Here is a 27,290-nt window from a genome sequence, read left to right as displayed (position 1 = left end):
TCCTGAAAGCTGAAGTGACACATATGCTAGGGATTTTCCAGATCCTTCTTAAATCAACTGCAGCAATTGTTTCCTTGAGAAAATTTACAATCTGGAGATGCTTTGCCCTGCTTTTACTTTCTCCCAAGGGAAAGCAGACAGCAGCTCAAGAAGCTGTGAGACCACTAAATGTGCTTCTATGTCCCCAGGCTAATAATAAATTCTAAGGATCTGGAGAAATTAAGCCTGCTTTGCAAATCATTGTGTTTATGTTTCCCAATATACCATCACTTGTTTCTAATAACAATAAACTTTCCTCCAAATGGGGAGGCTCTCTGGGTCTATGAATGATGTAAATGTACATAGTGTTATTAGGAAGTTAGTTACATTTAAAATAGCTAATACTCTTTCCATATCTGTGAAAAATGCAAATTCTTATTTTGCCCTCCATAAATCCAGTACAATTTCTGCTTATTACAGTTATCCCTTTAAGTTTTTAAATTATATTTTCTTCCTTTTAGGATAGAAAAATTATGCAGATAAATACCTTGTGTAACAAAATGTTAATTTTGTTGTAGCTATAAGCTGGATAATTTTGGTCATGGAAAGAGCAAGTAAACTAGATTTGGCAGAAATTAGAGTAGTCCCGATTCAGCAGTAACCTTACACAAAACTTAGATTCTGTTGTAATCAAATCAGACAAACTAGATTTGGGCATAATTAGATCAGGATAATTAAATTCTCCATCTCTTAGGGAACATCGAAATGCACATATGTAGGATTCATTATTTTTCCCTTTGTATCCAGTTGTAGCATTGAAAATCTATACCCAAGAAGAATTCAGATGGGTCTGCCACTTGGCAAGAGGGGTTCTTGTCCATTGACATTTCTCAAAATTAACTTTTCAAAAAAAAGAAATAATTGTAGTTTTTAAGCAATCACAGCTACAAGATTTCCTAACTTAATTCTACTTTATAGTTTACCCACAATTTTAAGGAATAAAGTTCTTGTAAAAAAAACTAACAATTGGTAATTAACAATAGTAAAAATTCATATTCTTTTGTCATAATATTTTTTAAATGAAAAGCTTTGTATTAATTACTATGAATACAAATGTTATACTTTTACTATATAGTTTGTTCATTAAAAATAATGAAAATTCTTTTTTTCAAATTAATAAAATTGTTAATTAGAAAATTTAGTACTCACTAAATGTTTGATGTGTCGATTTTCCATGATTCTTATAACCTCATATAAATTGCTATTATCTTTTTGTTTAATGAAGTTGTATGATTAAAAGATCTAAATATAGTTGGACTATACTGTAATATATGTTCCTTATAAATCTTATGAATAAGATTCAGAAATACTATTGCCACATTATGATACCCAAACCTATAATGAAATATCAGATACACTAACCAGATACATTTTTTTCAAAAGGACAAAAAAATAGATATAAAGCAGAATATAATGTAAGATGTTTTCTCTGCATATGTAGTGCTTCATGGGAGTAGGATGACGAACATGTTAAGTGAACTACATGAATTTTCTGTTAACAAGGAACTGTATTCTTCTTTATAGTGTGCTCAGAACTTCTGGAACTAGGAGATTTTTCTGGGACATTCCAAACAAAACCAGTTCAGACTTTGTATCAAGCATGGTTTTACTTTTATTTTACTCCCACACTTTTGGCCTCATAAAAGCCTCTTATCCTAGCTCTGTAAATCCTTCCTCACTAGAGAAGGATCCATGTTGCCATATTCTGGAAACAAGCACTTTTTTCTCATTCCCAGTAAAATACATCTCTACCTGTTATTATCTTTCAAGTTGTAAATTAAGACATAGGGTAACAATATATTTATAAATGATTCCAAAAATGAAGCCCATAATAACTAAAGAAAACAAAACAAATAATGGACTTGGAAGCCCGGTAAGTGTTATTTTCGGAATTGAATGATATCAGATAACAATATCAGAATGCTAGATGTGCTCATTTCTACTGGAATAATGCTATTTTAAATACTCTCATCTAAAAGAGCAAAGAAATACATGTGTGATTACCAACCCATGTCTATGCAAGGATGTGTTAATCTGTATTGTCCAGAGAAACAGAGCAAATATATACATTTGATTTTACTCCTTCTGTGAGGTCAAGGCAGAGTAGAAATAAAGTAGAGATAGAGAAAGTGATAGGAACTGGGTACATGTCTTTATTAGCTTTTGTGGGTGAAGTGCTTTAGGATTCTTAGACTAAGGCCAGATGGGTCAATTCAGTCCAAAAAGTGGAGGTTTGGTAAATTACGTGGGGTCTTAATCTAATGGGTTACAAAGGGGAGCCCCTGGAAGACAAGGGAAGATGTTTATCACAAGGGCAGTTGGGGAAGCCATAGCAGGAAGTTACACTTGTTTGTTACTCTCTGGGCTATTATCTAGGGCATATACATACAGGAGGAGGCTAGTGCAAGTTAAAGGAATTAGTCAGGCTTCTTAGCCAAACAAAATGGATGCCAAAGCGGCAATACCATGGAGTAATTTAGGAAGCTCTCAGCAATCATTTATTTTTAAAGTGATTATTCATATACTTGGATTAATCTCTACCACCTTTGTAACTCCTTTCTAAAATTGTACTTGTTCTTTGTTTCTTTTCTTTTTCTTTTTTTAATTGTCCTTTCATTTTCCCTTCTCTGGTTGGAGTGAGCATTTTACATGAATTGATTCTGTATTTTCTCTTTGTATATCAATAATATTTCCTTTAAAATTTTTTGTAATGGTTTCTCTTAAATGCTTTTTTATTTGCTTGACTTTTATATTTTCACCAGTTATGGTTGAGTCCCTGTGAAGAAAGTCCATGGGACTCTTCATGTTTAAGGATTCTGGCTATTAATAGATAATGAATTGTATAGATGCAAGAAAACATGTAGATAGACTGTTAGGATAATGTTAGTCTCATCTAATGAGAGACGGTGGTTTGGGCAGGAATGATGACATTGCAGAAAGAGTAAATTCAATGGGTTCATATGATATCCAGCAGCATTTGAGAATGGATTACATAGAAGAATGTAATAAAGGAATTGATAATGATGTGGTAAGTCTTTGGCTTGATGAATTGATTCTATTACAGTGCTATTGGCAAACTTAGAAGAGAAAAAGGAGTATCATAACATTCAATTTTTTATATTAAAGAGTGTAATTTCATGCTTTTCTGCTTTCTTCACTACATATTAGACTATGTCCTGGCTAGCTGTGTCAACATGAAACTCAGAATTTGGTTTTGTAACTATAAAACAGAAAGTTATTCATTTATAGCTATAGGGTAAAATTGAAATGCACATGTGGACTTCACACCAACTTGGAATGGAATAAAGCCCTGAAATTGAGGACTCCCCTGACCTTCAAGAGAGACATTGAAAACCACATCTACCCAAACCATCAAGGGTTCTTTATCCCCAGTAAATCTTTTCATTGTTTGTCTTTGATCTGATAATAAAGACAAGGGAAAGTATTTCAGTATATATACACTCACCAGTCTCCACACCAAAAGTCCAGAAAATATCTGAAATTATCATCATCCCTCTGAGCCAAGAACAGTGCCTGCTACATAGTCAAATATTGTTGAACCTGTAAGAACAAAGAACACCGCTCACTCATACACTGTCACTAAAATAAAATTATTTACTTTTATAAAGCCCTATACTACTTGGTAAATTTGATGATGCTTTGATCTTACTATTAAGCAATTAAGAGACTTAAGACATACATTATTTTTCTAGTTTTTGGATAAAACATCAGAAGACTGGAGAGATGATGCCCAAAGTCACAAGACATAGCTAAAAACTGTCTGAGTCAGGGCTAAAAGAGACACTTAGGTTCAAGATTATCAATCTTACAATTAAATCTTCCCATCCAGCAGTATAACATAGTCGCACAGGATTGTGTGGGCTAGCCTCTAATTAGGAGAAGAAATTTTCTCTCTTTCTTAAAATGCTCTTGCCCAGGGGTTACATTTACTGTAGATACCTAAAGGCTGAACCAGGGGCACCTGACTAGCTCAGTTGGTTAAAGGCTGAACCAGTTATTATCAAGATCCAATCATTAATAGAAACTTTAGATCCCCCAAATATCAGGAACTTCACTGTCTTTGGCATGTAAATATTTTATTCATAGACATATTTTGTTCCTCATAAATTGTTACTCAAAACTGGAAAAGGCAGAATATAAATATCATCATCATCATCATCATCAGGCTTTATTTCCTTAAGTGGAATTTATAGAGAAATATTATTGCTTAGTTTTTCTTCTCCTAAAATCATAGACATTCTCTGAATTTTGGCAAACTTGAAATAGCTCAGTTCTAGTTAAAATCTTACTAACACAATTATTTTTCATGGGGTTGATTCTGTTTAAAAGTTAAAATTGTAATGAGGAACTGGAAGATAAAAAAAAAAAAAAAAAAAAAAAAAAAAGATTCCAAATCTTTCTAGGCTTAGATAATTGGATGAAAATGGAGTAAAATGAAAGTCATTCCACCCTTGGCAATAATGTGGACATTTTTTCCCTAACTTCCTGATTCCAGAATTTTAAGGCAAACAGTGGATATCAGCTCTTGGTGAATGAGTGGAAGAATGAGATGAGATCCAAAGTAGGCAAGACACAAATTCAGATTCGTTCTGAGTTCTGATGAGGATCTTAGACTTTATTCTGGGATAAAGAAGATCAGTCAGAAAAAGGTTTTACATAGGGGTTATAAGTGATAGGAGTCAGGAAAAATAAAACATTGTGTATGTGTGCATGTATTAAAATGAACAATACTAAGTCATGTTTTGGAGAATTATCCACTACAGAGAAAGAATAGATAATAAAATACAATGTAGTCTGTGAGAGGGTGACAATATCTGAGAGTGGAAGTGAAAATAATAGCAAAAATAGTTACAGGTGAAGTTTCTGGTATGTTTAATTCAAGGATATATTTTATAACTTTTGCACTAGATATTTCATAATGCCCATTTTGCATCAGAGTCTAAATACAAGCTTTACAGTCAGGAAGCCCAGATTTCATGACAAATTTAGGTAGTAGGTACTGAATCTGTTGCAAATTACTATATAATTGTTATTTTTTTTTTCTTTTCTTTCTGTACTTCTCTCAATCCTCAGCCTTCTTTCTTTCCTTTCCTTTCCTTTTTTTTTTTTTTTTTTTTAACTGCCCCAAATACTTCCTTATGACTCTAAGGCCGATGCCCAGAGAAGTCCTCTGTCTCTCAATTTATCCAAGTTTTTTCTTTAATTATTTCATTCGTTTCCTTTGTTTAGAATGAGCCTGGGGATATCACACAAACTTAATTGGAGTTATGAGATTAACATATTCTTCTGAATTAATATACTATCCATCCAGTGTTTCATAGGTGTCTCTTAAAATAAAGGTCCTATTCAAAACTATACAGCTCTTAAGGCAAGACTCTCCAAATATACCAAAGTAATAATGTTGAATTAGGAAGAATTTTCATCTTCTCTCAGAAGGCAAAATAATGATGGATTTCTGAACTTGATTTATATGTAGATTCAGCACTCCAGTGCATTCTGGAAAATCAGTTTTTCTAGAGTGATATGATAAGGGCTCTTTGTCAAAAGATACATAAAACTGGAAGAACAGTAATATATCTATTGAGAATCATTTATAAAATTTTGAAAATATTATTAGATATTTTACTAATGGACCCAGAAAATAAAGAGATATACTTTATTGAAATGTCAATGGAATATTCAGAGGGAAAGAAAAATACAATAGAAACAAGTGTGATGTATAGTGAAAACAAAAGCTTTTTGTGCTAATTAAAATTAAAAATTCTCTAATTAAATTTCATAGGATTAATGGGAAACTATGTGGAAATTAAATGTTTTTTTTATCTATGGTTAAATAACACCTTAAATATTCAGGCAGATATTTAATATTCTTTTAACAGAAAAGCATATGTAAGTTTTATATATACACATATAGAATATATATTTTATATATATATATCCTACATAATTTTCTACACATACTCACATGTATATATGTATGTGTGCATATTTTGTTGCATGTATGTATGCAACATGATTATATATATATACATATATACATACGACACATTCAAGTTTACATAATATTTAAAAAATAAATATATGAACTATTGCATTTCTTGTTAAAATTAAGTATGTGTGTATTTCAACCTGGCAAGGAGTTATGTTAAATTGTACTCTTTATATTCTCTGCCATTATGTTTTTATATTTACTTAATTTTGAGAACATCTAAAAAATGGAAGTTATCACTTTTCCAACAGAAGTGGAAGAGATATTAGGGAAACACAACAATTTCCTCAAGCAAGTGTTGGAAATTAAGACCCATGGGATGGAAAAACCATCAATTAATTGATGATTCTATTAGTCTTTAGCCTTGGGCATTACTTGGGAACTTTTTTCAATTGCTATCATTATTTTATTGCAATGGTCTTTCAAGCTTGTTCCTATGTATCATCATACTTGTATATGTGCCATCAACATTACACAGCAAAGCCCTGAAAATCCCTAATAACCCGTTGTAAAACACAAAGTTCAAGTCTCATAAAATAAAACAAAAACTTGAAAAACAGAAAGGGTTGTAGGTAAGTAAGTTTCTGGAGAGGGAGTAGCAAGTTAAAAAGCATTGAGGGTACGAGGCGCCTGGGTGGCTCAGTTGGTTGAGAGACTGCCTTTGGCTCAGGTCATGATCCTGGAGTCTCTGGATCGAGTCCCGCATCGGGCTCCCCGCTTCTCCCTCTAACCCTCCCCCCTCTCATGTACTCTCTCTCTCTCTCTCATTCTCACTCTCTCAAATAAATAAATAAATCTTTAAAAAGAAAAAAAAAAAAAGCATTGAGGGTAGGGGTGCCTGGGTGGCTTAGAGTCACAGAGTCCTGGGATCGAGCCTGGCATCAGGCTCCCCGCTCAGCCAGGCAGACTGCTTCTCCCTCTCCCCCACTTGTGTTCCCTCTCTCGCTGTGCCTCTGTCAAATAAATAAATAAAATCTTAAAAAAAAAAAAAAAAAAAAAGCCTTGAGGGAAGAAGTCAAAAGGCCTACTGGGAGCTTTAAGCAGACTGCTTTGCTTTGCAGCAAGATGTAAATGGAGAGTAGGATAAGCTGTAAAGAGAGATATGGCTGAAGAGATACATAAAGTCTTGAAAAGCTTTTTATTTCAGGCTCACAGATTTGGAAATTTAATTGAAAAATATAGGAAACCTTTAGGAAGAAATATAATCAACTCAGCATTCTTAAAGGTATTCTCAGTTGCAATGTGGATATTGGATCAGGAAGGTATTTCTCAATGGGGGCAATGCTGCTCCCCAGGGGACATTTGGCAATGTCTGGAGACATTTGTGTTTGTCAGAACTCAGGAGAGAGGGGAATTGCTGACATCTCATCAGTAGAGGCCGCAGATGCTACTAAACTTCCTACAGTGCACAGGACATACACCCACAATCACAACAAGAAATCATGTCATCTAAAATGTCAATACTGCAGAGGTAGAGAAACCATGGATTAAGTTTAGGGAGTCACTAGTTCCTTTTTTTAATTTATTTAAATTCAAGTTAGTTAACATACAGTGCAGTACTGGTTTCAGGAGCAGAATCCAATGAATCATCACCCCACATACAACACCTAGTGTTCGTTCCAGCTGGTGCTCTCCTTAATGCACATCATCCATTCAGCCCATCCCCCCCAACTCTTCTCCCTTCCAGCAACCAACAGTCTGTTCTCTATAGTTAAGAGTCTCTTATGGTTTACTTCCAGGATAGAGGGTTAGTATCCAAAATCTATAAGGAGCTTATCAAACTCAATACCCCAAAAAACAAATAATCCAATTGAGAAATGGGCAGAAGACATGAATAGACACTTTTCCAAAGAAGACATCCAGATGGCTAACAGACACATGAAAGTTGCTCATCACTCGTCATCAGGGAAATACAAGTCAAAACCACAATGAAATACACTTCACATCTGTCAGAATGGCTAAAATTAACAACTCAGGAAACAACAGGTGTTGGTCACTATGTAGAGAAATAGGAACCCTCTTGCACTGTTGGTGGAAGTGCAAACTGGTGCAGACACTCTGGAAAATAGTATGGAGGTTCCTCAAAAAATTAAAACTAAAACTACCTTACAATCCAGCAATCTCGCTACTAGTTTCTAATAAAGCCAATTAATAGGCTGTTACAGTGATCAAGGTAAGTTAAGAGGCTTAAGCAAGATGGTTGAAGCAAGTGAGTTTGAAGGGAAAGAAATTAATTCTAAATATATCAACAAAAATTCATGACTGACTGAACTTGGGCATAGATAGCTAAAAGGAAAGGTTGGAATAATATAGTTTCATAAAAACCAAATATGAATAAAATTGTAAAAATAAAAAGATCTGCTATAAAACTGCCTTAAGCATAGCAGAGGTGTAAAAATTTAATTTTACTTACATGTTTTCTATTCCAAATGTACTTGCTGAGCTTGAGGAGGGCCTGTCAACATGCTTTTATCCAGCTCCTGTCTTATGTCTGTGCCATAGTTTTAAACATCAAAAAAAAAAAAAAAAAAAAAAAAAAAAAGGACAAAGGAAGAGACAGTCTTGAGTTGACTTTATTTTTTCCCTTACAACATGTTACTATCTGTGTGTGAGTCCTTTCACAGAAAACCACTTCCTCTCATTCTAATGTCATGTTCACTTACTATTTACCTATATGGGTCTTTTTAAATACAAATGCTCAGTAAAAGTGTAAGGATTCCCTTCACTGTACGAACTTAGAAATCTCTTGTAATAACATGGCACGTTATTTGACTTCCCACAAAATGTTTCCTCTTTTATATTCCAGAGATTGACATTATATTTTTGGAGTCAAGATGCTTAGATTTAAGTTTTCATTCTATCCATTACTCAAGAGACTTTTAATCTAGGGGAAATTACTTAACCCCTTCACTCTACAGTATCGTTGGCTGAAACTATAAGCACAAGGAACAATAGATAAAAGTGGCAAGGGAAAAGAACGTTTCTGGTTCCCCATCTGGCACTACCTGTTGCTATAAATGTGTGTCTGTAGATGATAGATCAATCTTATGTGAATATCTACATCCATGGTTATTTCTATCATGCATCTATCTCTCTGTATGAATGTAGTCTCTACAAATCGATGGGCCTGTGGTTATTGTAACTTTGGTTTCGGTACGTACACTTTTTTAGAAGCCCTGGACGATATCAGAGATACCCACAGATCTGACACTTTTCAAGCTAGTCGGTTAAGTGGTTGCAGGTGGGATCATTTACTCAGGCAATTGTATTATAACACTGTATAATTTCCCTCCCCTCTCACACAGAGAGAATGTCATTAAGTAAGCCAAAATATATATAAGCAGAGACCATACTGAAGACAAGAGATAGAAGGATCAGGGTCGCAGTCTAGTAAAATTTCAAACAGGCCGTGTGTCTTTAATACCTCGCTTATTTTATGTTTGGGTCTCCAAGTGTTCCTTCTACCCTCATTATCATTGTTCAAAAAATATATGATAATCTGATACCTGCTAAAACTGAAATAGTTTAAGGTTTTATACCCTCTAGGAGTATTTATAGTTTAACCGGTGATTGTAAACTATTGATTGAACTCTCTGATCCTAGTGGCGCTATATTAGATGCTATGACAGATGGAGATGTGTTTTAGGGGAGAGAAAATAGCTTACTTGCCCTTCTCAATTAAGTGATCCCTGTCAGATATAATGAAATTAAAACAATTCATGGATAATAAGTGAGAACTATTTTGCTCTGCGACAAAATTTCAGAAACACCACGACAAATTAACTGCTGCACATCAGCGTGGAGATTTCTCGATTTGTGGCCAATGGTAGTAGGCCTACCGTTCAATCTCTGTGAGCTGGAGTTTATTTTCATAGCACCTACCATAGTTTGACGACACATGAAGAATGAACATTTTCTTTATTCAACTTTTTTTCTTAAATAAAAAAGGAAGGGATGGATAATTGGCTATTGTGTCCTACATTCCAAGTGTGTGCTTTCCTCGGCAGCCCGTTCCTCCTGCCTCTGTTCAGGTTTTCATCATGTGTCGCTAGGCCACTATTACAGCTTTCTAAAGTTAAGTTGTAACAATAAATATAAAAATCTTGCCCTTTTTCTTTCTAATCACAGTATCGATTTTCTATTTTCTCCCTGTGTCTAGTGACCAGCCTCCTGACTCCCACTTTCAAAGTTAATTTTAAGTGTATATTCAATCTTGCATTTCTATCGCTAATCCATTCCCGTCCCTCTTTTCTTGTCTACAGGGGACAGGGGAATTCTTTGTACACCCTGAAAGGCTTTCTAACAAGAACTAGATTAATCTTCCAGAAGAAACACTAACCACTTCTACACCTTCTATACCACATTGACATAACATTTCTCCATGTTGTTTTTCCCACATTGATATATGTGTCTCATGTTTTCAGTCTAGTTCATCGCCCCTCTCTTTCACCATTTAGGAGATTCATACTCTTAAAGTCAAAATTCACTACTATAAAACCTCTCTAAATTTCCTGAGTTCCCATGGAATATTGAGTATATGTTTTAACATTTTTGTATCTTTCTTAAAAATCATACTCTGTCATTTAGATTCTATGAATAATGTATCACAAGCCATTTATTCACTCAGCTCTAAGTAATACAATAGGCTTCAGTTCACTGAGAGCAATCAGTCCCAGTTTTTGAGAAAGAAGTTACTATATGGTCCAGTGTCCTTCCAAACGTTCATTGATGCATCTTTTTCCTCACAAGTGCTCATAACTCTTTCATTGGTGGGTTCAGATGTTATTGTTTTCTTCCTCTTATCAAAGTAAGTCTTTTCCCAATAAATTTGCTAATCATTGACAACGGACAGTTATATACTCTGTCACTAATGGTGTTTTATGTGATGCATTGATCAATTCTTAAACCATTTCTTCTTTCCTGTTCAGGAGAACAACGTCAACCAAACTTTTAGCCACAATTGATAAATACTACTGTTATCTGTCCTGAAATATGGCCAATCTGGAAAAGCTAAATGGCGGCATTTTGGGTTTCTGTGTTAGAGAAATGTGTGTTCTCTGTACTTTTTTATTGATGAGAATCTTTTTCCCTTGGCTATTATTCACTGATGAAGCAATGACAATGCTGAAGGAGCAGAAGTAGAAATACTGCTGAAAGTCCCGTCTGACATCTGTGAAAATGAAGAGCTCTAGCTTAGTTTTAAATAGATGCTTAATGGGAGTCTGGAACTATGAACATACTATTTATGACTTTTTAAGAATTATTTTTCACACATTAACATGCAATATAAGATGGGAGGAACAGCTATTACTTATTATCTAGCTAAAAATAATAATCAAATAATACATTATAGAAATTATAAACTACTACTTGCTTTGCACCACACTCTCATGCTGCTTTCACCTTCTCTCTAATACATAGAAGTGGTCACCTTAAATTTACTGTTTATTTTCAGACATCATAATTTTACTGTAAGTAAATATGTCCTTAATTAACATAGGGTACAGTATCACATGTTCTGTATGTTTGATATGTTTTCATCCTGTGAATAAATTTCTCCCAATTGCTTTGTTTTCATAAACATGTGTTCATGAGCATCACTGATGTTGCTCCATGTTGTATAATAATTTATTATATGCACACAATGCAATTCTGAAATCTAGACTGTTCCTAGTATCTGTTTTTGTAAACAATACTGGGATAAATAATTCAGTCTTATCTCCCATGCATTTTTTTACATTTTTGCAATTTTTCTTTGAAATATATACACAGAGGTTGAATTATAATGCATAGGTTATGTGAATGTTCAACTTTAATAAACATTGTAAAACCTCTTATACCAAAAAAAAAAAAATCCTCTTATACAAGCTCAGTATATCTTGTAACTACTATTCTAAAAGTTGTAAGGAATTCTCAAAAGAAATTTCTAGACTTAATTCATAAAATTAGCAAGGACACATGACATAAGGGAACTGCACAAAAATCAATCATGATTCTATATGCTAACAATACATAATTGAAATATTTATATATATATAGAAAGAGAATGAAAACATATATATCAAATGAAATACTTTAGTGTAAACCAAGCAAAACATACATGATATGTATACTGAAAATGAAAAAAATGTAATAAAAATTTATCAGAAATAATTGGAGAGATGTAGCATGTTCACAGGTTGGAAAGCTCAATATTATTAAGCTATAACTTCTCCACAAATTGATCCATAGATTTAGCAAAATTTTAATCAAATTCTGGCAGAATTTATTGTAAAAATAGACAAGGATATTCCCAAATACATTAGTAAAGCAAAATAGAGTCTAGAAATAAATTTATACAATTATGGATAATTAATTTTGACAAATTTACAGACATCATTCAATAGAGAAAGTCTGGTCTTTCTTCAACAAATGCTGCTGGGACAATTGAACATCAATACACAATTAAAAAAAAAAACCTTGACTAAAACTTCACACCTTATAAAAAATTCACTGAAAATTGATTATAGTTCTAAATATAAAATGTAAAATAAAAATTTAGAAGAAAACACACACACATAAATCTCCGTGATGTTGACTTAGGTAAAGAATTTTTAGACATGACATCAAAGGCATATTGTTAAAATGCACACACAAAAAATCTGGATTTAATCAAAATCTAATTTTTTTCTCTATGAAAGACACTGTCAAGAGAATGAAAAAATAAGCTACATATTCAGAGAAAACTGCATATCCGGCAAAAGACAAGTATACAGAATATGTAAAGGTCTGTCAAGATCACAAATAAGAAAACATACAATCCGGTTTTTAAAATTAGTAATACCCTTGAGCATATACTTCACCAAATAAGATGTATGGCAATGAAAACAAGAAAAAATGCTCAACTATCATTACCATTAAAGAAATTTAAATTAAAACCACAATAAGGGGGCACCTGGATGGTACATTCGGCCGAGCGGACAACTCTTGGTTTCCTCTCCTGCCATGATTTCATGGCTCGAGGGATGGAGCCCCCAACATGGGGCTCTGCTCTCCGCATGGAGTCTACTTGGGTTTTTCTCTCCCTCTGCCTCTGCCCCTCCCCCTGCTCCCTCTCTCTCTCTCAAGTAAATCAAGAAATCTTTAAAACACACATACAATAAGACACCATTAGTGGTCCCGCTGGGAGTTGGTGCTGCAGGCATGTGCCCTTGCCTCCTGCGACTCTTCCCAGCTGTCTGCCCAACTCGCGCCGGCGATTCCCGGTGGACCTCAGCACGTTGCCTGGGCCTTTGATCCTACAGCAAGCAGACAAGCATGTGCAGCATCCAATGCAGGTCAAATATACTGGGCTGAAGGTCAACCAGCTGGGCAAAGTGCTAACACCCCCCAGGTTAAGAACCGGCCCACCAGGGCGCCTGGGTGGCTCAGTCCTTAAGCGTCTGCCCTCCGCTCAGGTCATGATCCCAAGCTCCTAGGATCTAGTCCCGCATTGGGCTCCCCGCTCTGCGGGAAGCCTGCTTCCCCCTCTGCCACTCCCCCTGCTTGTGTTCCTTCTCTGTGTCTCTCTCTGTCAAATAAATAAAATCTTAAAAAAAAAAAAAAAAAAGAACCAGCCTACCAGTATTGCATGGGATGACCTTGATTCAGGTAAATTCTACACGTTGGTCTTGACAGATCCGGATGCTCACAGGAAGGACACGGAATACAGGGAATCTCACCATTTCCGGGTGGTCAGCATGAAGGGGGATGACATCGGCAGTGGCACGATCCTCTGATTATGTCGGCTCTGGGCCTCCCAAGGGGACAGCCTGGATGGTTTATGAGCAGAATGGATCACTGAAGTGGGATGAGCCCATTCTCAGCAACCGATCTGGAGACCACCGTAGTCAATTCAGACTGGCATCTTTCTGCAAAAGTACAGCTCCGGCGCCCCCCGGTGGCCAGCACGTGTTACCAGGCGGAATGGGCTATGTGCCCAAACTCTATGACCAGCCACCTGAGAAGTAACAGAATACTAGGAGACAGAAGAAACCTTCCCGGAGATCTCGATGAAATTCAGTGATGCATGTAGATTTCTCTCCTTTCCCCATTCCCATTCTCACAGGCGGGGCCTGAGCAATCCGTGGTTTAGGGTGACTTTTCCTTCTGCCTGTCCTCTATAATTCTAGAGGGTCACACCCTGGTTTATGTTTTGATCAAATTTAAACTCCATGGGGGAGGGATATTTTGGTAGTAGGATGGGGTCATCAAGTTGTAAATATAACAACCTAGAATTTAAGGAAGAAAGAATTCAGGTTAAAAGAGCGGGTCTACAACAATAGAGCAGAGCATCAAAGAATCTTTAAGGGAGATTTACCAAAAAGAGAGAGAGAGAGAGAGAGAGAGAGAGAGAGAGAGATTCGTTGCCCGTGCCTTTGTGAGCCCCTCTGGAATTTTACATGATGGCACTCCTGGGTCGTGTTTTCAAGGCCATGTCTCTCACCAAGACAGCCAGAGGCTGGTAAGTCCACTAACCCCTAACATGATACACCTTGGACTGGTTATTAGGGGTCAGCGTCATGCTCTGGCTCCTTTAAAGAGCAATACTAGAAAAAGCAATAGGGAAAGTCGTTTTGCGGTAAAGACACGGCCATTTAGATGAGCTGCAAGGCTGAGTGAGAGGTTGTCAGAAAATCCTAAATCTGTGCCTGTTGAACTGGTCACTCTTCCTCTGTGTAAGAAAAGACGATCAATCTGGAGTTTCCGAATGTTGTATTAATTCTACCTTTTGCTTACAGTTGAATACAAATAAAAACATGATGTGAATGAAAAAAAGAAAGCAATAAGATATCATTATATACCTATTAGAATGAATAAAATTAAAAATAAACTGACAATACCAAATCTTGACCAATATGTGGAGCAACTAGAACTGTCCTATATTTCCAGCAGAAATGCAAAATGGTACAACCACTTTGAAAAAACAGTTTGGCCATTCCTTGTAAAGTTAAACATACATTACCTTATAACCAGCAATCTCTCCCTAAGCATTCTCCCTAGAGAAATTAAAACTCATGTTCACACTAAAATGTGTACACAAATATTGATAACACTTTTATTCATAATGGCCAAACAATGGAAATAGCCCAAATGTTCTGTAGGGAATTTATTGCTATTGAGTAAATTAATTATATAAAATATGGCATATTTACACAACAGGAAGATACTCAGCAATAAGAAATAATCGACTCAAATACAGGCAACAACTTGAATGAATCACAAAATCCTTGTGTTGAGTGAAAAATGCCAATCTTATCAAGTTATATGCTGCATAATTGCATTTATAAGACATTCTGAAAAATTACAAAAATATAGGATCAGAGAACATACCAAAATTATAAAAATGGAAACAAAAAATTGACTTCACTCTATGTAAATTTAAAGATTACATTTCAAAAAGAAAGCAAGATAAAAGAAGCTCTGAGATAATATTCTTTGTACAGAACGATTTTGATAAATGCCATTTCCACTATACCACCAATTTCTGTGAAATGTTTATTGAAAATTTCTTTCAAGAAAACCACCTATTTATTTATTTATTTTCTGCCTATTGCATCTCCAGGAAAAAATATATACATGTAAATATATACTTGCCACCATTTTGTACATGTTTTGTTTTGTTTTGTTTTTGTTTGAGTGGGAGAGAGCAAGTGGTGGGGGATGAGGGCAGAGGGAGAGGGAGACAGAGAATCTCAGGCAGACTCCCCGCCAAGCACAGAGCCCATTGTGGAGCTTGATCTCCTGACCCTCAGGTAATGAACTGAGCCAAAATCGAGTGACACTTAACCGGCTGAGCCACCCAGGCACCCCCATATTATATATCCTTTAACTCATATATTTGATGAACGTTGTTGTATTTCTTATGCATCTTTCTCCTCTTGTTCATCTTGTACTATTAAACTGTAGCTATGACAGTCAAATGAGTTTAGTACTGAATACATATATGAATAGTGAATGAATAAAACATAGATCAAATATTTGAATTATATAAAACTACAATTGACATTGACACCATAAATAGTATTTATTCATTTTATTCAGGGAACTTTTCTTACTTTATTTTCACTGCACCTTATTGATGATGTAACATTATGTCAAAATTATTTTCTGACAGATGCACAAATTAAATTTAATAATAGTTAATATTTCAACATATATTTTCGCTCTCTCCCTCACCCCCCTAACTCTATGTTGTGTATGTACATTATGAATATATTATACATACCACATATATGTAGGTTGTATGTATGTATGTACAGATATGTATAAAAAGGTAATTAATGTACTTTACATAGAATTCATATGAATTTATATCTACTTTGCTTATACACACGTACACATGCACACATTTTTAAACAAAATTAGAAAAGTATAAATTGACATCATTTACATACATCTAATTTACAAAATGTCATTAATAAATCATTCTCATATATTAATTATATTTAAAGATCACTTAATTATATTATATTCAGTTATAGAATTATAGAACAATTTATTTGGACATGCAGACTTTTTCTATCTTACATTATTTTATAACTTCTGAAATGTGTTTAATTACTAAATGTCCCTTTGATTCAGGGTTTATTTTTGTGGGTTTATATAGAATTAAAATATGCCACTAATAGATTTAAGTATGAGGTATTTCTCTTTTTTTTTTTTATTTTTACCTCAGACTTTTGATAAACAGAGTCACAAATTAATTCAAATCATTTATCTTGTTCAACTAATCCTTCTCCATGTTTAAACATTACTCTGATAAATTAATAGGAAGAAACTTTTTGCTTTGGCATATCTTTAGAAAGTCAAATTAATCATATTTAGATTTAAAGTCATGTGGCTGAAATTATAAGTGATTTGATTTTTTAGAAATAAAATATTTGCTGTTGAATCATGTTAAAATAGTGTATAAAGAGTAAAAACGTTCTCTAAATACGTTGATAAATTAACAGACATATATATACATAACGTTTAACTGCCATACATTATATTCCACAATATAAAAAAAGAGTGACCAATCTCACAATAATGTAAGAAGCTCTAAATAACATCTTTAAATATAGGTCTTGCCAATATTAGCTGCCCAACATCCAAGAAACGAAATACATGATTGCTTAAAATAACATATATGTAATAATTTTAAAAATATCATTCAAGGGGTTCCTGGGTGGCTCAGTCAGCTGAGCACCCAACTCCTGATTTCGGTTCAGGTCATGATCTCAGGGGTGTGGAATCAAGCTCCAGTCTGGCTCCCCATTCATCGGGGAGTCTGCTTGTCTCCTTCCCATCCACTTACTCTCTCTGTCTTTCAAATAAACAAATAAATAAATAAATAAATCTTTAAATAAATATATCATTCAAATAAATTATTTAAAAAATAATTCATAGGCCCATATTTTGACCATCTCTGAGATTATTTCCTTAAAATATATAAGAAAAAATCTCTGTTAACATCACAATTACCTCATTAAAATAATATGGCTAGACTTCCCATTTGATTTTCACATAATTTAATACTATTATAGAAAACATAAAAACAAAAACAAAATAAAACATAAAGGAAAAGCTATTCATAAAGGTTGTCCTTACAGAAACATACATGTCTTAATGAGCTGTCTTAATATTATCTGTTCTTGGGGCACCTGGGTGGCTCAGTCGTTGGGCCTCTGACTTCGGCTCAGGTCATGATCCCAGGGTCCTGGGATCGAGCACCGCATTGGGCTCCCTGCTCAGCGGGAAGCCTGCTTCTCCCTCTCCCACTCCCCCTGCTTGTGTTCCTGCTCTCGCTGTGTCTCTCTCTGTCAAACAAATAAAATCTTTAAAAAAAAATTAAATAAAAAAATAAATTATCTGTTCTTGGGTATCTGGATGGCTCAGTCAGTTAAGCGTCTGCCTTTGGCTCAGGTCATGATCCCAGGACCCTGAGATCCAGTCCCACATAGAGCTCCCCACTCAGTGAGAAATTGGCTTTTTTCCTTTCCCTTTGCCCCTCTCCCCTGCTCATGCACGTTCTCTCTCTTACACACACACTCTCTCTCAAATAAATAAATAAAATCTTAAAAAAAAAATCTCTCTGTTTTTCCTTTGGTCTTTGTTTCATAATTCATTTGGATTTACTTGGAGACAAAGATATAGAATGTAGACACTTCTTATCTCAATTACTATTTTATTTTACATTTCTCAATGTGTTTTTCTATTGATAATCATATCAAAAACCTAAGTGTTTTTATTTTTCTACTGGGGGATAATCATTTTGTTGTTCACTGAAAAGCCAAAGTAGTGTTCCTTTATCCTCCTCCTTCTCCTCTCTCTCCTTCACTTCACTATCATCACCATCATCATTAGTATTTTCATAATAATGGAACAATTTCTTAACTAATATTACAGGTCATAAATGAATTCCCTACTAGGATTAAGGCTCATATATTATAATATTCAAATATTCATATCTATAAATGCTGAATAAGTAGAATTAAGAAAATATGGTTACTAGTTCCTCTATTCACCACTAACATGTTTATGACAAAATCATAAACTCCAACTATCTATAATTTGTGAAATATTAATAAAATTAAGAAATAAAATTAAATAATATTAAATATATATAATCTTGTATTTGAATATGAGAACAGAATGGACAATAATTTACTTTTATATTTAATGAAAAAAGGAGCAGAGTGATTAGGACATTTGTTCAAGCAAACATAAAAATAGTTAATACTGGCATTCTGGGTCTCTGCTTTTACTCAATGAGTCTACTGAAGAGCATTTTCAGTTCTAAAGAGCTGATATTTCAGTGTAACTTGTTTATGCTCTGTATTCAACCTCTTAATTGATTGAGTGACTTAATTCCATGTCACTCAAGTGAGCGCATTCCCACAGCTCAGGTGGTGCCAGAACAAAGGTGAACTGCATTTGTCCAGACTGAGGGTTCTAAACTTTCAACACTTTTTTTTTTTTTTTTTTAATGTCACACTGAGTAACTGAGCCAAGATCTGGCCCCTTTTCTAAATTATTTGATTAAAATAAATGAAATTTATACTGTCATAGGTGTTTGGGGCTCAGAATTGAACAAAATAATTAAGATAACTTGAGAAAATTAGAGATATTTAATTATCAAAACATCTGAAACGATCTTCCCAATTTACCTTTTCCATTTTAATGAAACAATAAAAAGAAAATATGTTGGTATTCTTTACTGGCCATTAGTGTAAGATCTATTATGAGTAAGTGTTAAAGAGATACAAATCATGAAGAATGTTTTTACCTCCAAGTAAGTTAAAATCTTAAAAGAAAGAAGCTTTAAAGAGAATTGCCTCAAACTGAAATAACAATTATCAATGCACCGTACAGGCAACCACCATCGTGAAGGTTGAGGGTTAGAGATTTGAGCAACTGGATTATCTTATCAAGAAATAACTTGAGGGGTGCCTGGGTGGCTCAGATGGTTAAGCGTCTGCCTTCAGCTCAGGTCATAATCCCAGGGTCCTGGGATTGAGGCCCACATCGGGCTCCTGGCTCAGCAGAGAGCCTGCTTCTCCCTCTCCTTCTGCCTCTCTCCCTGCTCATGCTCTCTCTCTCTGTATTTCTGTGTCTCAAATGAATAAATAAAATCTTTAAAAATGTATTGAAGGAAATAACTTGAAAGTCTTAATATATATGTGACCCTCTCAAGAGGGATATAACAAATAAATGTTTATTTTTAATTTTTATTTTTTTTTTAAGATTTTATTTATTTATTTGACAAAGAGAGACACAGCGAGAGCAGGAACACAAGCAGGGGGAGTGGGAGAGGGAGAAACAGGCTCCTCGCTGAGCAGGGAGCCCAATGCGGGGCTCGATCCCAGGACCCTGGGATCATGACCTGAGCCAAAGGCAGAGGCCCAACGACTGAGCCACCCAGGTGCCCCAAATGAATGTTTATTAAACATATGCAATTAGGCATTACAGTAATTTTTCCACTTCTTTGTATTTCCATTTGAAATAAACACCGATTAAACAATCCTGAAGAGTTGATATTTAGATTATAATATCTCATAATAAAATAATATGACTTTTATGCAAGAATATTTTCATTTTTTCATAGAGAATGCACATAAATTTCCCTCAGTTATGAAGTCAACCTTTAGTTTTGGGCATTTAAGTAATGATAGTAGCTACAGCTTATTGAATTATTTATTACATGTTTTCTAAACTAAGCACTTTATCCCTGTTTTCTCAGTAAAACCTTAGAACACCTCTTTGGATTGAGGACACTAAGTCTGAGATTATATAATTTACCCAAGGTCAAGAGTTTGGTAGTTCACTGAAGCAGGGTTTGAATTCAGATTTGTATGACCTCAAGTCTTGTCCTTGAAATGATGCTGTAAGTCTTTCATATACATTGACTTTTTCTATGAGAACTCATTTCATTACTGTAGGATTATAATATAATTGAAATCATACAGATTTTTTAAAGGCAGAATGCTACTTTAAAACTTTTATATCAAATCAGGAAAGGTACCAAAAAGTTAAAATGAAATATTGCTATATTCCTTCCATCTTACATTCCTAGGGATGTATGTCTAATGATATTAGACAGGGTTATAAATTATATTACAAAGATTAACTAAGGCTCACCAATCATTCATTGTCTTAGAGCATTCACTCGACTGTAGATAAGATCTTTTGAGTAACAAGACTTACTGTGTTATTATATAGATATATGAAGCTCCACATTACCATACAGAATAAAGCAGATGGCAGATGTTTCCAGTTATGCATGATGATATTAACATGACAAAATCCATATCAGCCCTGCAACTCATCTAAAATTCCATTACCTCATTATTAATTCCTTCAACTTTAAATTTACTTGAGATGAACTAGACATATATGTCTACTTTGTCTATTTATTCCAGAATGTTTTATCTGTCAAAATGAAGGAATCTGATGATGTTCTTTCAATGAGGAGAAATTGACATTAGCACATTTGCCCTTGATAGAACAACACAGATATAGTGAAGTCCTATTCATCCTAATAAAGACACATTACACATGTAATAATGATGAATGTAATTATTTTCTTGTGACTAAAATTATGAAAATCTTTAAATTCTACAAAGGTGCTTAGTGCCTTTTCTTTCCCCCTTTTATAGTTTTGTCCCAGCCAAAAAACTGCAAGGAGTAAAAAAAATCCCTGTGCCTTAAATATTGTAAGCATTTTGGAAATCCCTAAGGAGGAAAAAATGAAGTATCTGTGAGATTTCTTTGTAACAGTATTGACAATGGAATAACAATACTCTTTGACTCTTTAGTTTATTACTTGAAAGAATAAAACCATACATACTTTTTATTATCACAAAATTGTAAGATTAACCTATGTGAATATATTATATTGTGCATGCATCTATTGATGTATTTTAATATATTTTTGGTTTATTTTCATAATTTCATAATTAATGAATGGTCAAATGCTAAATGATTGAAAAAGTCTATTGGGTAAGTGTTTATTTACAAAAAAATCTTCCTTTTTTTGAAGGATGGAGAAAGCTTCAAAAGTAATAAAAAATTTTTAACGTACTTCAAAAGACATATATTAATCAGATAGTTGAAGATGAGGAACTAGAATGTCTCAGCAAGGTGAATTACTCATTTAAAGTGTGACATTCAGAAAAGAATATAAACATGATCAATGGAAGATGTATGAGCCACTGTTCCTGGAGAAGAGATTTTTACTTGGTATGAGTCAGCATGCCGTAGAGAGTTAGAAAGAGGAAGAGTAAGTTAGGTTGATGGCTAAGGAAACAAAATAATATATTCAGTCAACATTTACTGGATGCTCACTTTGCTCAGCACATTTCTGATTCTTTTATTGTTTCAGCTAATTGAATTCATATAGCCACCTTCTGTGAAATAACCCCATTTCACAAGAAGAAAGTACAGTCAACCACCATTACTCCCACTACTAACACTGCTATCACTCTCACCCACCACCACAACAACTACAAACACATCCACAACTACTCTGTTTAATACCATTACCTCTGTGACTTCCACGTCCACCCTGGGCCACCACGGCTACCAGTCTAACCCAAGCCATCATCAACTCTTCAATTTGTTACAGCAACCTTAGCCTAATTGGTCCTCTGCTATTACCAACACACACCTACAAGTCTCTTTGCTACAGAGAAGTCAGAGAAATCTTTTAAAATATAAATCTGACCATATAACCTCCTTATTTAAAAATCTAGTGTCTTTATTAACAGCAATCCAAATCCTTCACCACGCCCACAGCACTAGGATCTAGCTTCTGCTCACCTTTTTAAAAGTAAAACCTGTAATTTCTTGCTTCCTTTATCTCAAATAATTTGACTTTTCTGCTTTTTTCTTAAATACACAAAGCTCACTTACCTCAAGAACTTTTTAAGTGATATTTCTTCTGCCTAGAATAATTTCTCCCCAATTTTCCATGACTCATTTCCTCACTTTATTCAGGGGCTTGTTAAAGACTAACTTTTGACAAAAGATTCCCCAAACAAGGACTAAATGAGGTCATTGTTTTAGAACACGTCACCCTCCTTCCCCTTAATCCTTGGCCTGCTTTAATTTTCTTCAAAGCACTTATAATGCCATGATTTGAATAACTGAATTATGAGTTACTACTGTACCCCAAGCAGTATGTTAGCTTCTGGACATATAGCAATGAACAAATGAGCTACATATCAAAATAGAAAACTCTACATTCTAGTCTCCAAGAGAAGACAAATAAATGGAAAAAATGTAAAATTTATGTTATATTAGAAATAAAATTGTTTTTATCTGTGTCATTAGAATATAAGCTCCATGAAGGCAATTAACATACATGATTTCCAATGGAAATGTCAAGTTTTCTTGGACTTACTGGATCTCTGGGGCCAGATCACAGAGTCCTTGCATGATGTACTATTTGAGTTTGTTTGATGGACTTTGCTTTGCAGTCCACTCAAAAGTGACAAACTTTTGAGTCACTCCGGAAATGGATCAGAGCAGCATATCCCAATGTGGTTTGTATTATTTCGAATATCCAAAGAAGTCCATCAGGCAGTGGACTTTAAAATTTTTATTTATTTTATTTTATTTTATTTTATTATTTTATTTTACTAAGGTATGATTGACATACAATAATGCTTTACATATTTAATGTGTACATCTTGATGAGCTTGAAGATAAGTATACGTCCATGAAAATGTCACTATATATAATGTCCTAAACTTATCCATCACCCCTAGGAGTTTTATCTCATCTTTTTTTTATAAAAACATTTAATGTAAGATCTACCTTCAACAAACGTTTAAGTGTACAATACAGTAATATTAACTGTATGTGCTATGCTGTATACAGTAGATCTCTATGACTTATTCATCTCGCATAAGTGAAACTATGCACTCTTTGATCAACACCTCCCTGATTCTTTGTTGTCCCAACCCTTGGTAACCACCATTCTACTCCCTGGTTCTGCAAGTTTGACTATATTAGATTCCTGATATAAGTGATTATCATGAACTATTTGTTCTTCTGTATCTGGCATAATTCACTTAGCATGTCTTCTAAGTTCATCCATATTGTAGTCAATGGCAGGAGCATTGTTCTTATTCTGTTAGGGATAGGGACTATAAGAAGCAATCAGTTACCTTCCATGGGGAAATGATATCCTAAAAACCTCAGTGCTTGGACACCAAGAAAGTTAACGGTGTAATGTATATGTCATTTTCTGTCATACATAAACTTTACCAAAATATAATGTGTCTGCTACATCTCGTGTTCATTTTATTAGCAAGATGCAATCATAGTAATAGGTCATCATGGTATTGAATCAAATGAAAACAAAACAAAACAAAACCGAACAGAATGAACTAGCCCAGTGCCTTAGAATCTATATGTAAAAAATATTTAAGTTCTTATAGACAAAACTGGCACAGTGTTTTAGAATTTCTATGTTTCTGTGATTAGGTGTCAAAAAGTCTCAAAATCCTTGACATATGAAAGCAAATCATTTTTTAGTATTTTGATTATTTGAATGTCGAAAAAAAAAAAAAACAAATGTCTAGATCAATAGCTGTATATCAGGCGCCAGATATATTTGCTAAGTTAAACATACTCAAACATACATATACTCAAACACATTTGGAGGTGCAACTCAATATGTTTATGAAAATACATTGAAATTATCTCAATCTATCTGTTTTTTGCAAAGACGAAAGAAAAGTAATAGCAAATGGCATGCATTTTTCACATCTTTGATGGCACTCATCTCTATATAATTTTCTGAAAAATGCAGTAGGAGTTTTGATTTACTATTTTGATAGAAAGAGATCCCAGAGATTTCACTTGACTCTTCCTAACCAGGAATTGGGAATAAAATGTGGGGCTTCTGTCAGTTGCTGAGCACATAATTCTAGCTCTACATTCAGGAACTGGACAGATAACGACAGTGTTCATAGTTCAGGTGGATGCACCTTGAGTTGGACTCAACCAAAACTTAAATGCCTATGCCCTAGTCAACTTCTATGTTGACTGATTGACAATGGCATGCTTTGGTCCCCTTATATTGGTGTTAATTAAAGAGGGTTTCTAATAGGGGCACCTGGGTGGCTCAGTCATTAAGCGGCTGCCTTCGGCTCATGTCATGATCCCAGGGTCCTGGGATCGAGCCCTGCACTGGGCTCCCTGCTCAGCCGGGGAGCTTGCTTCTCCCTCCCCCACTCCCCCTGCTTGTGTTCCCTCTCTCGCTGTGTCTCTCTCTGTCAAATAAATAAATAAAATCTTAAAAAAAAAAAGAGGGTTTCTAATAATGAATATCTTTCTAAATAGTTCCCAGTCTCCTGGAGTAAATATTCTGACAATTTGCCACAGATTTCTTTGAGGGAGGCTGGGAGGAAGATTTACAGCATATACATTTAATGTGTCACAGGGTTCTTTCTAAGAATAATAGCCTTTTATTCATTCAAGAAGCTTTAGGACTATGTAATAATTTAAATCTGAGATGTGCGTGAGAGACCATGATGATAGTCCAAGTATTATTTCACCATACATGAAGCCCCGTTCTCAATTACACATCCAGCATACAGTAGGACCTTGGCAGAAACTTAGTTTTGGGGAATCTGTGATCGATTTCTCCCTAATTAAGTTTTTTTTTTTAATTTATCCTTTTGTCATTTCTAATTCGTTTAGCTTCTGTTTACTCTGAAGCAGAGATTTCAGTCAACCACATGAACAAACATTCACAATTATTAGTAATGTGCGAGCTAGCATAAGGGTCAACAAACTACAGCCTACAGGTCAAACCCAACATACTACCAATTTTTGTACCTTTTTATTGGAATACGGTTGTGTCTATTCATTTATGTATCAACTATAACTATCTTCTTGATGCAATGGCAAAGTTGAGAAGTCATGACAGAAATAATTTGGTCTGTAAAGTTAAAAATATTAGCTATCTGACCTTTTGCAGAAAGAGTTTGTCCACTGCTTAACTAGTGCATTGAATTCAGAATCTCTGGTATGTATATGCATATTAGTTCTCATACTATGCTTTTAAGGGCCTAAAATCATCAGAATCCATCTCCACTTACCTTCTTTACATTTTTGGTAATATTCTTCTCACAAAATCTTGAAACTATTCTGCTATGAAAACTTTACTCCAGCTTTGTCAAACCTCATACACTCCCAAACAAAGAGGAATTGACTTGAGTATAAAATTGGAGGCAATGAAGTGAGGTCAGGGTGGGGGTTGAAAAATATCTACATACCCAACAAGGCACCTGCCTAAAACAGATTATTGTAAGACATTTAAGCAAAACATAAATAGACATGAAAGAAAAGAAGAGTAACTATTGCTGGCAAAGGAAATTCAGTATGGTTTGGAAAGTTGCTGTCATCTAAATGATCTATATCTCCCATATTGCTCCATTTAAATCCTCAAGGTCTCACACTTTAACAAGAATTCCCTGAGTTTCAGATAAAAGAACGAGTGAAGATGATGACTCAAATTAACATTACAATTCTTCAACCTTTGAATTTGATTCTTGGTTACTTTAGTTCTGCAGTGACTTAGAGATAAATTCTTCCAGCACAGTCATAGACAACTCCTATTTATCTAATCATTCCCTAGGTTGAGAAATCAAGAGTCGTTATTTTTCTATAAGACGATGGTAAGATTAGAAATAATCAGCCCATCCTATAGCCCTTATATTTCTAATGCCAACAGCGTCTCACTAGACATACTAAGTATAGGTAGATTATATCAGTAGCCACGGTTGAAAATTTAAATAACTCTTTTGCTACTATCTAGCAAAGATCGCCAGTCTCATTTTTCAATATCAGCTGCATCCTTCCTGCCTGGTAATCCAATAAGGCCAAATAACCAGACACGAGTTTTCATTTCCTTGAGGTTCTATGGCCTGTAACTACATTTGTCATCAATTTCTGATATAATGAGGATTCTTAGATGAAAAAAAAAAAAAAGAAAGAAAGAAACTAGCCAATTGAAGTATACATGAAATTTACTGAAAATTACTTGGATTTTTGGGTCGGTCGTGAAGTTAGGCATAGAGATTACTATATGGCCATATATCCTAACCTGGGAACATTACATCAAAGACCACAACTGGCAGGGCTAGATAGCGTCACCACATCTGACACTGTTGATATGGACACTAAATGCCAGAAACCTTTTTTTTTTTTTTTTTAATTTTGGCCCTGAAATCCAGGTGATTTGGTCATTATTTTCCGGGCTTGCACAATGTATCATGTTTGCTGCCTTTATTGCCCTTTTCTGGATGAGAATCTCATATTTAAAATTGAGATGGAACCATTGGAATTATTCTGGCTGTAAGAGAGAGTAAGAAAACAATTTTTTTTTTTTTTTTTTTTTTTACTTATACCTTGGTGAGAAGTAAATAATGGTATGAGAATTTACTTAAACGTAAATAAGGGATATTCAAAACTTGCTTTGTGATGAAAAACATGACAAATTTCCACCACACCTATTGGAAAAAGATGAAGCAATGAAACATAATTTTGACATCTTTATAATTGTTTTAGTGTATGCACTCTAGAAACAATAATGTGTTTGCTACTCTTGAGTGAACCATAAAAACTGCACATCTGTTCCTTAAAGAACTTGACATGATCTGGCTCAGTAATTTTTATGTAGTGATTGTTGTTCTTCTTTAAAACATCAGCGAACATATTGTAATGC

At 34.5% G+C, this 27,290-nt stretch overlaps 1 pseudogene; it reads left to right on the top strand.

The window, feature by feature from the left end:
• The first annotated feature begins 2,935 nt into the window (after nt 1-2,935).
• LOC123835812 (phosphatidylethanolamine-binding protein 1-like) lies at nt 2,936-14,038 on the top strand (annotated as a pseudogene).
• The last annotated feature ends 13,252 nt before the right edge of the window (nt 14,039-27,290 follow it).

The sequence above is a fragment of the Mirounga angustirostris genome, unplaced genomic scaffold (genome assembly GCF_029215605.1).
Source record: "Mirounga angustirostris isolate CCGP_5_RB_7025 unplaced genomic scaffold, mMirAng1.0.hap1 SCAF_7, whole genome shotgun sequence".
Classification (NCBI taxonomy): domain Eukaryota; kingdom Metazoa; phylum Chordata; class Mammalia; order Carnivora; family Phocidae; genus Mirounga; species Mirounga angustirostris.
This window is presented reverse-complemented; position numbering and strand designations above follow the sequence as displayed.